Here is a 15,176-nt window from a genome sequence, read left to right on the forward strand (position 1 = left end):
GTTCCAATTTCCTTTGAGGAAGGGTATGGAACACTTTCCTAGAACAAGAATTAGGCCTCCATATGAATCAATCATGAGGGCATCTTATGGATCTCAAAACAAAGATGACAAAACTTAGATCCTTGCTTTATGCCCAGCTAAGGGCGTAAAACTATAGCGCTTGTTGGGAGGCAACCCAATGAATAAAATTTATTTTTGCCTTTTGCTTTCTATTCTTGAGTATTTGCACAATTATGCTACTGTTATGTTTGTGTTTTAATTAGTGTTTGTGCGAAGTAAAGCCTTTAGGATCTTCTTGGGTGATAGTTGTTTGATCCTGCTGAAAAACAGAAACTAATGCGCTCACGAAAACAATTCTCATTTTTTACCAGAGCATGATAAAATTCCAATTCTTATTGCATAAGATTAATATACAAATTGCTCATGTCTTCCTAATTTTTCAGAATTTTTTTGAGTTTCAAAAGTATTCGAAATATCCAGATTGCTACAGACTGTTCTGTTTTGACATATTCTGTTTTCTTTGTGTTCTGTGGTTGTTTTGATGGCTCTATGGTTTTCTTTGATGAGTTTTTGCCATAGAAAAGTTGGAATACAGTAGATATAATGCAAGAACAAAATATGAATTGGTTTGCTATAGTACTTATAGTAGTGATTTGTTTTCTTATACTAACGGATCTCATGAAGGTTTTGTTGAGTTTTGTGTGATTGAAGTTTTCAAGTTTTGGGTTATCTTACGATGGATGAACGAATAAGGAGTAAGAAGAGCCTAAGCTTGGGGATGCCCCGGCATCCCAAGCTATTATCCAAAAGATAGCAAGCAACTAAGCTTGGGGATGCCCCGAGTGGCATCCCCTCTTTCTTCTACCGACCATCGGTATTTTACTCGAAGCTATATTTTTTTTCGTCACATAGTATGTGTTTTGCTTGGAGCGTCTTGTATGATATGAGTCTTTGCTTGTTTTATTTTGTGTTTTAAGTCTTGATTCCTTGCTGGACACACCTATTTGAGAGAGCCAAAATAATGTCATGACTTGTTAGAATTGCTCTCTATGCTTCACTGAAATTTTTATGAGCTATGGACTTGCTCTAGTGCTTCACTTATATATTTTTGAGCACGGTGTGCTTTAGTATTTTTCAAGAAATGCTCTCTTGCTTCACTTAGATTTATTTGAGAGTTAGTAAGATTTTCAAGAAATTCTATCTTGCTTCACTTAAATTAATTTGAGAGAAAGAAATATTATGCTCATGATCTTCAATTATATTTGTTTGAGCTTATCAAAGGCAACACATGAAAATTAGTTCCAAAGTGATAGATATCCAAGAAGGATATAATAAAAACTTTCATGAAGATCATTGGACAAAATAAACTTGATTCTTAGTAATAGTTTTGAGATATGATGATGTGATATGTGAGTCATGTTGATGAGTAATTATGCCTTAGTAAGAATATTGGTGTTAAGGTTTGTGATTCCCTATGCAAGCACGAAAGTCAATAATTATGCAATGAAATTATATCCTACTTGTGGTGCATTATTTGGTGTTAATTATGCTTAATGCTCGCTTATGAGATTATTCGTTTCTTGGTTGGTCGCTTCTCAATCTTTTGCTAGCCTTCATTTTGCACTAAGTATGATCACTACTTGTGCATCCAAAAACCTTTAAACAAGTTTTGCCACATGAGTCCACTATATCTACCTATATGTGGTATTCTTTTCCCGTTCTAAGCAAATTTGTATGTGCCATCTCTAATTTTCAAAATAAACTTCTCTTTTGTGTGTTCGTACCGCTCGCGGAGCGGTGAGGGGGTGGCTAATATTTTCCATGCTAGATGTGTTATTCTCACGATGAGTGTTTATTCACTTGTCATTGCATGAGAGTAAGGCAAAGGCATGAGGGATGCCCAATCCCGAAATGAAAAATGAATTTACTTTATGTTGTCAAATAATAAATTCCTTGGAAAGTGTTGGTATGGAGGGCAACCATGGATACGGCTAGCCATGGAAAGTGAAAGTATGGTTGAAAAAGGAATAAACTTTATTTTCTGTTTGGGATTGACAACCCCTTTAACACGTCGGATTGCGAGTGGTTGTTATTTGTGTGCAGGTGTTATTTACGTTGTGTTGCTTGGTTCTCCTACTGGTTCGATAACCTTGGTTTCATCACTGAGGGAAATACCTACCGCTGCTGTGGTGCATCATCCCTTCCTCTTTGGGGAAATACCGACGTAGCTTCGAGTCGCATCAAATACTTAGATGAGCATCACACCAAGCTATGGGCAAGATCACAGTTTCTAGTGCAATAAGGTGCATTTTTTGCATCATTTCCTATGTTCTTGTTGAATTATTATTCATTTATTGCTAACTTTCATGTTTCATTCTATTGTAGCCCAAGAAAGAACTATAAAAGGCCAGCTGACAGTGGAATGTCACCAGCCAAGAAGAAGCTCAAGTGTGCACCAGATCATACTCTAGGATCTGTAACTAGAAGTAACCAGCTCAGCAAAGGTGTGGGCGAGTAAAGGCTCTCATCTAACCCTGCTTACAACACAAGGAGCAAGAAAATGAAAGAGTTGTGATCTGATATGTGGTCATTTTGTGTTCCTCTTGGGTTGTATAAACTATGTGGTCATGTTTTCAACTGCTATCTTAAGTGCGTATTGGTGAACTTATGTAAAACTGTTATCTTAGGTGTGTGTTGGTAAACCTATGTAAAACTGCTATCTTTTGTGTGGATTATTGCCATCTTAAGTGTGTACTATTGCTATCTTATGATGTGGCCTAATATTTTTTTGCAAATTACCAGTGCATTACTGCTGTCAAATGTTTGCTCCATGCATTTCTTTTGTCAAAATTGTGCAAGATCATTTGGAGCTTAATGAAGCTATTGTTCACAACAAGATTGTTCAAACACAACAAGATTGTTCATAGAAGATGTCAATCCATGCATTTCTATTGTCAAATCTTTGCTCAAACATTGTGTAATATCATTACCAAATGAAACATAAGATTGTTCATAGCAACATCCCTACAAATTCATTTCCAAATAGCAACATCCATGGATAGAACATTTCCATGGATAGACCAGTGCATACATTACAAACCAAAATCCACTTAGTATGGATTATTAGACCACCCAGAAACTAATGTGGCCAAAATGCTTATGCCAAGAACTATGATAAATCCACAGCCTTGCATAAGCTCGTTTCTCTTCTTCATCTTGAGCTTCAGCTTCTTGTTCTTCTCGGTTAGATACATCACCCTCCTCTCTAAATCATGAGCTTTTAGCAGCTCTTCCCTAATCTAGCATGAAGCTCCTCAAATGCACGAGCAACACGTCCTGTCGGTGGCTGGTCAATCCAAACAACCCAGTTACATTCATCAGGAAGCTACAAAATTAATACTAGAATTATACAAGATGCAAAAACAGGGAGAGAGAGTGAACCAAGAAACAAATCTAGCCACGAGACATTTACATCAACAGGGCAGCCGAGAAACATTCGGCCGGTGCTTGCTCCTCCCCAGGCGTCGCGACAAGTAGGAACAAGCCCATGCCCAGGGCACCACCGCGTCATGCACATCTCAAGCCCGCAGAATGCCGGGTCGGGGATGTAAAACTCTGATTCTAACTGAACTATCCCGACACCATCGACCTAACAGCAAAAAAACAAATCTATGAACCCTAATTTTATCCAATGCCCAAAAAATCCCTCAAATCGACACTGAAAACTTACATCGCCAGCCACCGAGGAGCTCGCAGAAGACATGCCTGGCGTGCACATCAATGACCATGCCATTGCCCCTCTCTTCCCGACCTCGGATTCAATGGCCCACCCGCTCCAGTCTAGTCCCCAAATCGTCAAGTGGTTGCGAGGAAGAACGAGGGGAGAGAGAGTGAACCAGTAAGTTGTGCCCAGCTATAAGGATGGAGGGGCAAAAATGTCAAAGAAATGGCCGGTTAGTAGTCAAACAACCTTGACTGGACGGAAATGGCTCGGAGGGGCATTTCTATAAGTGCACATGACGACACAGGGGTGAGCAGGCTTCAAAATTAGGGGCAAATATGAGTAGGTGGTTCAAGTTAGCAGAAATGCAAATGGCCCTATATAGTAGGCCAATCAACATACTTGAATTAGACAATGTCACACTGAATGAACAATCATCAGTTTATGACATGCCGGCTTCTCACCTCCCTGGCCCACCAAAAACTCCTCCCCCTCTCGCGCGCAATTCTCGCCCGGCGCCAGCTGCCCGCATTCATGCGGAACCGGCTCCTCTTTCGTGTGCTGCCTGCGTTGGGTCACTGACATGCAGGCCAGGTACCCAACGGGCCCACACCTCAGTGCAGGAACGACATAGTGTCGTACCTCATACGATCCGGTCGAGGGCGCCACCCACTGCACGCCCGGCTGAACACGCCTGCTCGCCACATTCAACCGTCTCCATGGAATCCGCATGGAAACCGATAAACCCACTCCGGCCACACGTCTGTTCATGACCGGGCCGGCATTAAATGCAACGCCGGCCGAGCTCCTCCCGTCCACCCTCTATTTAATCTCCTATTTAAATGAGGCTAGACGCCGACCAAGAATCGCATCCCTCCGCCGCTCCCATATCTCCTCCTTCACCATTTTCTCCACTCTTCCAATGGCTTACGAAGAGTAGTTCTCCGGCATACAAGCCGGCTAGGTGGCCCGCCGAGCCCACCGGATACGAGCTATGTAGCTCGCTGATCCACCTCCCTCGCCTAGCCCAATGGAGCCAGTTGCCACCCCAAGCCGGCGCGTGGTTCAGCAACTCGCCGCTCAAGGCCAGCTTGACGAGGAGCAGCGAGTTGGTCCACACCGACATGACAGGGAGTAAGGGTGTCATCGCCGCTGTCCATGATGCCTCCTCATACCACGTCTCCCATGTATGTGGCTGTGACTCCCATGCAAGAGGCCACGCCATGTGGGCAGAGACAGGAGCCGGGTGGGCGGAGAGCGAAAAGTTGGTGGGCAGCGCCTCCGTGTCCGCCGCCATCATCGAGGAGAAGTATTACACGGGAGGCCGCCGCCGCTTGGGTCCCATGATGCACTACAAAAAAAGACACATCCGTGACATGATGGCCCGAACTAAAACTTTTTTTGTCATGGTTATGACATTTCTATGATGATAATTGTGACAAAAACATTCTTTGGGCCGTCTATGATAGAAAAAATCATGGTAGAAGTGAGGGCAAGGAAAATTTCGGGGAGTTTCCGGTTACGGTGGGTGGTCGGGGCCGAGCGATGCACTATGGTTTGCGCGTTTCTCTTGTACGTAACGTACGTGCATGTGTGCAAGGCGTTGGCTCTAACTGAACCTGTGGGAGGTGTTCGCTTACTGAACCCGAGCGATTGCACTAGCTACGCTACTGAACCCGAGCGATCGATCTCTTCGCTACTGACTGAACGCGAGCGATTCCTTCGCTGCTGACTAAACCCAATCGAGCGATTCCATCGCTCTAGGCTGAACCCGATTGAGCGATTCCTTTGTTGCTAACTGAACCTGAACGATCGGTCGCTGTTGTTGCTTACTGAAGCCGATCGAGCCCCCATGCAAGATGTAGCTAGCCAGCCGGTGTTGGGTTGCCTCATGAACAGTGAGTGTTGCTACCGCGCACGCGATATGTAGAATGAGTCGAGATGTGGTGAGTCGAGCCGGTTGGTTGGCTGTGGATGAACAGTTCCCGATTGGGGTTGGATGAACAGGACCCCATATTGTAGGCCGTTGCCGCTGGATGAACAGGACCCCGAGGAGGCCGCCGCACCCCAGCCGGTTGGGGGTGGATGAACTGGATCCCCTAGAGGCTAGATGAATAGTAGCCGGTGGAGGCTAGAGGAAGTCGACGGTGGATGAATAGTAGCCCATGGATGCTGGAGCGAGGCAGTAGACGGTGAATGAATAGTAGCCCATGGAGTCTCGTTTTGCGGTACGCCGCACCCCTCCAAATGAACAGGACCCCGTTTCGACCATAGGCGCTCCAATAGAAGTCAGTTTCCTATGTTTTGCGGTACGCCACAACCCTCCCAATCAATAGGACCCCATTTCGACGGTAGGCACTCTAATAGAAGTTTGTTTCCTCCGTTTTGTGGTACGGCAGACCTCTCCTAATGAACAGGATCCCATTTCGACCATAGGTGATCGAACAAAAGGCCATTTCCTCCATTCTGCGGTAAGCCAGACCCTGTTTCGGTTGTTCCATCCAAGCCGGTTGGCTCCCGGTGAACAGGACGCATTCTGACCAGTCGGTTGCCTCCCGATGAACACAACGTTGTTTCCTCCGTTCCGAGCCAGTCGGTTGGCTGCCGATAAACAGGACGTCATCGTTGTACGCATTTGAGACCACGCCCCTATATACGTATGCAGTCGTATATACGTATGTAGCCGTATTTACTTTCTTGTAGCACGACTGTATGTACATGTACACAATATAGATGGGAATGTGTGACATGCTACGTCGGCGGCTCTACTACGACACGTGCCGCTCCTTACTCGATCACGGTTCATCGCTACAGAGAGACCGATCGACCTCTATGTACGTACACATTCGCGACCATACAGATAACGCTACGTACGCTTCGACCTAGTGGGTCCCAGCTGCCAAGGTGTAAGGAGGCACTTCCTTCTGTGCGAAGATGTAGCTAGTGGGTCCCAGCTATTAGGGGGAACCTTTTTTCGCGGAATACAGAGGCCCTTTTGTGGGTCCCCACTGTCAGGTGGAGGAATCATTATTTGAGCGTAATAAGGAGGCACTTCCTTGCGTGCGGTCGTGGACCCAGTTGTCAGCCTCTCGACGTACAACCCTCTTCCAATGGATGTCATTCATTGCCCATGTTGACCATGCTGCGCTAAGAGCACCAAGGTGGTGGACGACGACGAGGCCTAGGAAGGGAACGACCCGGAGCAGGAGAAGACTCGGGTAACTATTTTCCACACAGAGGGGAGTACGATGGTTTACCAGTTCGGCTGTCGTCTCCGGAGAATAACAGGACGTGTGGGTGAGTAGAGGGATGGCCAGGTCAGCAATGGGAGTAGGGTGGGTGGTGAGGCCTACGTGATAGCACAGCTGGCCTCGGGAGGCAGGAGTAGGCGGTACGGCCGGCGTTGGTTTGGGCGGCTGGAGTAAGTAGACCAGAGGTTGAAGAAGCAACACGGCCATTGGATTAACATCCTATGGTCACTGCAGCTAAAATCGTTTATTGACTAAGTTGACAAAGCCCTGTGTAGACATCAACCTAGTAGGCCCACAAGTCAGCCTCCAAGTCGAGTGGGTCCTAGCTAGCAGGGGGACGAATCATTTTTTTGTGCGTAATAAGGAGGCACTTTCTTACATGCGAAGATGTAGCTAGTGGGTGTCAGCTATTAGGGAGATGAGAAAAAATCACGTAATAAGGAGGCACTTCCTTGCATGCGAAGATGTTACTTGTGGGTCAAACCTATCAGGGGGTGGTCATTTGTTTTTGATTAATAAGGAGGCACTTGCTTTGCGTGCGGCCATGGACCATGTGGGTCCGTACTGTCAGCCTCTCCACGTACATCCCTCTACCGATGGCTGTCGTTTGTCAACAAAGTAGACCACGCTGCACCAAGAGAACCAACGGTGGACGACGGCGAGGGCTAGGAAGAGAATGACTCTAAGCCGACGAAGACACAGCAGTGGATGCCCACACGGAGGGGAGTATGAGGGTTCACTGGTTCGGCTGTAGTGTGAGGCTGCCGTCTCCAGAGAATAACAGGAGGTGTGGGTGAGTAAAGGAATGGCCTGGACATCGATGGTAGTAGGGTGCGCCCGTGAGGCCTACGTGGTAGCCTAGCCGGCCATGGGAGGAGGGAGAAGGTGGTACTGCCGACGGTGGTTTGGTGGCTGAAGCAAGAATATCCGAGATTGAAGAAGCACGACAACCGTTGGATGGACATCCAACGGCCACTCCTGCTAGAATTACGTGTTGACTATAAGCTGACAAGGCCTTGCACACGTGTCAACTGAGTAGGCCCACAAGTGAGCATCACATCTGTGGTGGACAACATATAGCTCATTTGCTAGTTTTTATAATTTACAAGCCATTTTCTCATTCTAATTGAATTTACTGCAGCCCATTTAATGTTTGTTAACATTGCTACCCATTTTCTAGCCAGGACCAAGGTTAATAATTTCAACCAAATTTCCATTTTGATGGGATCTGAATATTTTTTATCCCCAAATTTCGAGTCAGATTCAATCTAATTTTAAAATACATTTATATTAGGTAAAAATCCAATGAAATTTTCCGCGCGCAACAAGTAATGAAATTAAAAAAAACTAGTTTTGAAACTAATTATCGATTCAGCGTGTTTTTTATATTTACAGTCCACTTATTATTTCTTCTAGCCCATTTCTTAGCAAGCCGAATGCATCCCTTCCTAGGAAAGATTTGCAGCCCAGCAGGGCGGAGAATAACAAGCTAGCCTGCGCTGGGTATTCCTTAAAAAGTGTAAAGCTGGGCTAGCCATTTTCACATAGAAAAATTAATATCTGGGCTTGGTCGACACAAAATAGTAGCCTGGGCTAGCAGGCCACAGCCCGCTCAGTTGATACCGTGCTCCTCTCAACAACAACAAAAACACCGCTAAAAAGATATTGCTCACCCCTAAAAAAATGTCGTTCCTTGTGCAATTCTCTCTTTTATTGACTATACGTTGACAATTGTGTGGGACCCAGATGTCAAAAACCTAGAAGGAAGCAATTTTTTTCTTGTAGTTCTAATAAGGAGGCACTTGCCTACGTACGGCCATGGTCCTGGTAGGTCCCTATTGTCATCCTCTCCAAGTACAGTCATCTCCTCATTCCCCTCGTTTGTTGACCATATTGACAACATGAGACGGTGGCGCCAACGCGAGTGCATCAAGGCATAGGATGACGGACAGACCCTCGCGGGCCCTACGGATGGTCTGGTACAGCGCCCGCTGCTCATCTAGGAAGCCAGGATCATCGGCCAGCATGTCCGCGATGGCATTATCATTTGCCTGTTAGCCGGTGATTTGTCCCTCTGCGTGCCGGCACTCGTTAAGGAGACAGAGGTTGTAGCACTGGTCCTCCTATGCTTGCCGGAATACCGAGACCGGTGGCGCTGGTAGCTCTTCCGCCATTACAACGTCAAAGTGCGGCCGCACCTACTTGAAAGTGCTAGTAATCGACTAGAGGGGGGTGAATAGGCGATTTTTATGAAAGTCTTCAAAACATGGGAGTTATGAAGACAAACAATAGAAATGAACCTATTGATATGCAGCGGAAGGTAGACTACACTAGACAAGCCATAGTCAAGTATACAATGAAGTGAAAGCACGAAGACTAATAGCAGCTAGGTAGTATGGATCAAGATGGAAGATGGTATGAAGCCAAACAACAATAGTCGTCACACAGTGAAGTCAAACAGATAAGGCAAGCAAGCAAATGACTTCACGAAGACAAACTGTAGATAAGTGAGGGAAGAGATAGAACCAGTTGCTTGGAGAGGACAAGTATTTGTTGGACCAGTTCCAGTTGCTGTGACAACTGTACGTCTGGTTAGGGAGGCTGAGATTCAACTCAGAAGACCGCGTCTTCACCTTATTCCCCTTGAGATAAGGACACTTAGTCCTCGCCCAATCACTCTGGTAAGTCTTCAAGGTAGAATTCCAAACCTTCACAGACTTCGTTCACCGGCAATCCACAATGACTCTTGGATGCTCAGAACGCGACGCCTAACTGGCTGGAGGATTCACAGTCCTCAAGTGTAACAAGTCTTCAAGTCACGCGGACAGAAAGACTTCAGTGATGCCTAAACTCTTTGGCTCTGGGTGTTTTGGGCTTTGTCCTCGCAAGGATTTCTCTCTCAAATGCTTCGGAGGTGGGTTGCTCTCAAACGACAAAAGCCGTGCACTAACTCTGAGCAGCCACCAATTTATGGTGTAGGGAGTGGGCTATTTATAGCCACTAGGCAACCCAGCCTGATTTGTCCAAAATGGCCCTGGGTCACTAAGGAACTGACACGTGTTCCAACGGTCAGATTTCAAACACATGCGGTAGCTTGACTTGGGCTACAAGTAAAGCTGACTCATCCAGCTCTGGATAAGATTTGCTCTCATTGTCTTCGCTCGAAGACTTAGGATTTGGTTGAGCATCACTTCAGTCACTCTGACTTTGTTCACTTGGACCCCACTTAACAGTACGGTGGTTCCTATGACTCAACAAAGAAGAAAAGGAAACTACGAAACAACTATGTCTTCGCACTCCATAGTCTTCACGTGAATGTCTTCTCGAGTCATAATCTTCGTTGTGAATATCTTCACATACCACCATTGTCTTCAATGTCTTCACACATTTTTAGGGGTCATCTCCGGTAGGTAAACCGAATCAATGAGGGACTACTACATGTGTTATCCTGCAATTCTCACAAACACATTAGTCCCTCAACCAGGTTTGTCATCAATACTCCAAAACCAACTAGGGGTGGCACTAGATGCACTTACAATATCCCCCCTTTTGGTGATTGATGACAAACTGGTTGAAGTTTTCAACGGGGATAAAGTATGTGAAATTGTAAAGGATTGAGGTATTGTCTTCGTAAGTAGCAAAAGGCTCCCCCTGAAGATGTGCATATAAGTGTTTTGCTTTGGAATGCAAATGCACATGGCAGGTTGTACTTGTGGAGATCCTCTTCAACTTATGAAGACAATTCATCATGCATGAAAAGATATAACAAAGATAATTGCATGCATAATGAAAAATGGACGTCTGCAAAATGACTTCGTGCGGAATTTATCGTCGCACATGCGAAATTTATCACCACATCACATAGTTGACAGAAAAGGTAGCAGACGACCATCAAGTTTAAGTATTACAACTCAAAGAACCAAATGTATCAAAAGCAAGAGTTGTAAGCACTTAGCAAAAAGTATAGCAACCACCCATATGGACCCGCTTGAAGACTATCAACTCATATGCTTCTCCCCCTTTTGTCAGGAAGGACCAAAAAGATTTGAAGACATAGAGCGTCTACTCGTCCCTATGAGGAGTAGGAGAAGCTGCAGGGTCATCGTTGAGGTCCGGTGGTGCAGAAGAACTTGGTGCAGTGTCGATTCGAGGCGAAGTTGTAGTCGGGGAAGTAGCATCGTCTTCGTCATCAATGACTCTGGCATTGACAGTTGCTGCTGAGGAGGAGTACTCAGAGTCTTCGAGTGAGGGAGTCCGATGCAAGACAGCATTCCTGGGAGGAGTGGAATCAAATTTGAATCTCTCTGTGAAGCCATCTTGTTGAAGATCATCTTCAGAGCTCATTAATGTCAGACTCTTCCACGACCGCCGACAGGTTTCATGAGTGACAAATGCATTCTTGGTGGCAAGGTTGCGAATGCGATTAACATCCACCAAGAGGCTTTGCATCTGACGCTTCAGCCAGTCATGATGCTTATCATGTTTTTGATGCAGGGCGACGAGAAGCTCTCAGTCATTGAGAACACGAGATCGCTTCCAAGGCCTTTGTGCAATGGTACTCTCAGTGGCTTCAGTATGGGCACGATGAGGTGCGCGTGTATTGCCAGCCAAGGGATAAACATGAGTTGCAGCAAGAACTCCTTCAATGGGTTGCGTGAAGCTTTGACGATCGACGTTGTGAAGATAAATTGGCTCCTTGGCAGGCTCTGGGTATATGGCTTCGACAGACATATCAACCTCTGGCAAGAATATGAGGTGATTGCATGCAGAAGGCTGATAGTTGATAGCAGAGTGAAGCTTGATGAGGTGCATTACCCATGGACCATAAAACTTCAGACCAAATAGATCAGAGCCGGATGCTGCAAGTTGCCTGATGAAGAAATCCTGAGCATTGAAGCTGATGCCATTGAGGATATAGAAAACCAATGTCTTCATTGCTCCTTCAAGCTTCGCTGCTGGAGAATGTCCTTTGACAGGCCATAGAGTTCACCTGATGATGTGATAGATGGTGCAGGGCAGATACTCTAGGTCTTCAACAAAGAATTCCTTTGGATATTCAGCATCTCTAGGCATTGGTTTCATTATACTCAGCATTTGGCTCATATTCGGCTCAGGCTTCTGGAAGATGCTCTCCAAAGCATTGCGGTGAAGCTGACAACCAGGTTCATAGAGTTCACCTGGAGTGGGCAAGGCAGTAAGCTCAAGAATATCAAGAGCTTTGGCTTCGTGGTGTACATTGCCTGTCATCCACTCAAGGACCCAAGTCTTTGGATCCCTGTTGTAGCCGTGAATGTGAAGAGTTGCATAAAATTGTAACAGAAGCTCTTCATTCCAATTTTCTTTGTCGGTCACAAACTGTAGAAGGCCAGCATCTCTGAAGCAGTCAAGGGCTTCTTCCAAGCAGGGCAGGCCAGCAATGGCTTCGCAGTCTAGTCGCATGTGGGGAAAGATGCGCCCTTGATTGTATAGGACACAAGAATAGTAACTGCGCTGCTGATAGCTCCAGAACCAATCACATGAAATTCTTGGCTTGGTGTATGGGTTCTTGGCACTATCGAAGAAGGTGTTGTGTGCCTTGAAGCCATTAACATTGAACGATCCGGGCGAAGATGCAGTACCTGGAAACCTTGGCAACCTTGGTTTAGGCTTCTGGACCTGAGGCCTGTGCTCCACATGATAGGCAAATTTTGGTCCGGGAGCAGGAGGAGGAACCAGAATAGGCCATCAAACCATGACAGGTTGACCGCGATCAAATGCTAGCTCAATAGTGTGAGGTCTTGGAGGTGGTACAGGAGAATTGGCATTGACATGGGCTTCAAGTTGCACAATGGCTTCAGGTGCAACATTGGCTTCAGGCGCCACATTAGCTTCAGCCATGACAACGTCATTGGCTTCAGTATTGGTGTTGGTGGTGGCCGCCTCAGTATTTTCAACCTCCACTTGAGTAGCTGGAGGGTTGGGCACATCGTTCTCCTTGAGATCAGCTTCTTGGATGGTAGGGGGTGTGGCAACACGCTCTTCTTCTTGATGGTGTTCTTCTTGATCATCGGCTGATGCAGCCGGAGTGTCTTCAGCAGCTTTGGCTTCAGACTCAGAGACGTTCACAGTTGGAGTGGCGTCAGGAAACACTTGTCATGCCACTGAGTTGTGGTGCTCTTCTCCTTCTGGAACACTCGACAAAGCGACTTGTGGCCTTGGTCCTTTGCGAAGCCTGCAGAATGCGTGCGACGCTTTTGGAGAGGGAGTTGGCTGGACCACATAGTCGTCATCGTCAAGTACCTGGGTGGTTACTTGAGGTGGTGGAGTACTTGGTGATTCTTCTCGTCGGGGGGAGTCTTGAGGGCGATCAGCCCATGAATCATCCTGAGCAATTGGCGTCAGAGGACGACCAATGCTGATGAGATCGCTGTTCGTGAGAACAGATGATGATACCATTTGGTGCTCTATCTGAGGAAGAACTTCATCATCATTTACATTATCTTGGGGACCAATGTCTTCAGCTGCGGTGGGGTCAACAGCTGGAACTTCAGCTTCAGGAGCCTCTGTGAAAGCAGGCTCGTGGATCACAATCTGACGCTCTTGGTGTTCGGATGCAGGGCGAGCAACGGAGATGGGCTCGACAACAAGGGGCTCTGTGGGAGCAGCCCGATCTTTCTTCGAAGACTTTGTTTTCTGTTTCTTGGTCTGTGGTGCATCATCAGAGGTATTCTTGTTCTTGCGCTTCCTGGCTTCGGTCTCTGCTGCCCTTGTCTTCTTCAGTTCTGAAGCAGCTGTGGGGACCTTAGGCTTCGAGCCTGTCATGCTGGCAGGGAAGACAATGCGAGGCGCTTCCCGCCCTGACGCTTCAGCTTGGGCCACAGCAGGCTTCTTCTTTTTGGCAGCCATCTTGGGATCGATGCCTGGACGCCCAAGAGCCTTGCGCTTTTCAGCTTCATTATGAACTTGAACACATTTCTGGGCGGAGAGTTTCATCCATTCTCTTGAACCTTTTGCTTCTTCATGTTTCTTGTGAAACTCTTCCTTGAGGTTATGCAGCATCTGCTTGAAGTTCTGAACATCAGTTACGCTGAGCTTGGCCATGTGCTTCTTGAATTGAGCCTTCTCATAGTCGATCTTGTTCTTCAGCTCGACTATCTTCTGAGCAAGAGCCAGCTCATTAGCTATGGCTCCATGGAAAGAGACACTGATGCCTATTGGAAGCTGAAGATCATCAATGTTAAGGTTCGGGTTGTCAAATCATTCATCAATGAAGTTATTCAAGATATCCACATCAAAGAGGGGCAGATCGTTGAAGATCTCCGCCTCTTGCTTGCTCTTTATCAGCAGCTCAAGAGCATCATCACCAAGATCATCATCACTGGATAGATCAATGGCTTCAGTCTCGTTCCTCGGAACGACAGCTGGGGTCAGTGCTTGATCAGAACTTTGGATGGGCTTCTACTTCTTTAAAGACTTTTCGGTCTTCTTGGAGATGTGAGAGAGATCTTCAGATTGCACACTTGCTTCAGGAGGAGCAGTAGCCAGTGGCTTCGCACGCGAAGCTTTAGGAGCAGGGGAGGGCTTTGAAGCCTTTGGTTTCTTCTGCTTCTTTAGCTTAGGAGGAGCAGGCGCTTCATCAGAATCAGCATCGTCTACAGAGTGCTCCACGGCTGTCCCCTGAACAGCAATGTGTGTGATGAGACCTTCGAGGTTGTAGAAGGGCCCAACGATATTTGGTTCAGCATCACGGGTGACGTCAGCCCGAGGAGCAGATGGACCAGGGTTGAAGTCGAGTCCAAATGCTTTCTTGTTTTTCACGGCCGAATCTTTCGCAAACTTGTAGTTGCGCTTGAACAGATTGTCGTCACGACACCATAACAGAGAAGATGGGTCGGCATTAGCAGGCTGAGGTCCACGGACCATGCAAGGGTAGAAGCCTTGAGCAATGGCTTCGGACTTGGACTTGGGTTGAAGATTTTTGTATAAGATATCTCCCCAAGGTCGCTTGATGGCATTCTTCTCAGCATACTCAGTAGTGACGAATCTGTACTTGAACCATTCCTCAGCCCAATATCTTCGAGTCCATTGGATTCGAGTCTTGCGTTCACCATAGGTTTCTTCAGGGTCTGTCTTGTACATTTCATACAGATCAGGTGGCAAATATTTGGACGTGTTGCCACGGCGCTGTCTGCTACCCTTTCTTGCTGACTTTTCAGTGGCCATGT

Source organism: Triticum aestivum, chromosome 1D (genome assembly GCF_018294505.1).
Source record: "Triticum aestivum cultivar Chinese Spring chromosome 1D, IWGSC CS RefSeq v2.1, whole genome shotgun sequence".
Lineage (NCBI taxonomy): Eukaryota > Viridiplantae > Streptophyta > Magnoliopsida > Poales > Poaceae > Triticum > Triticum aestivum.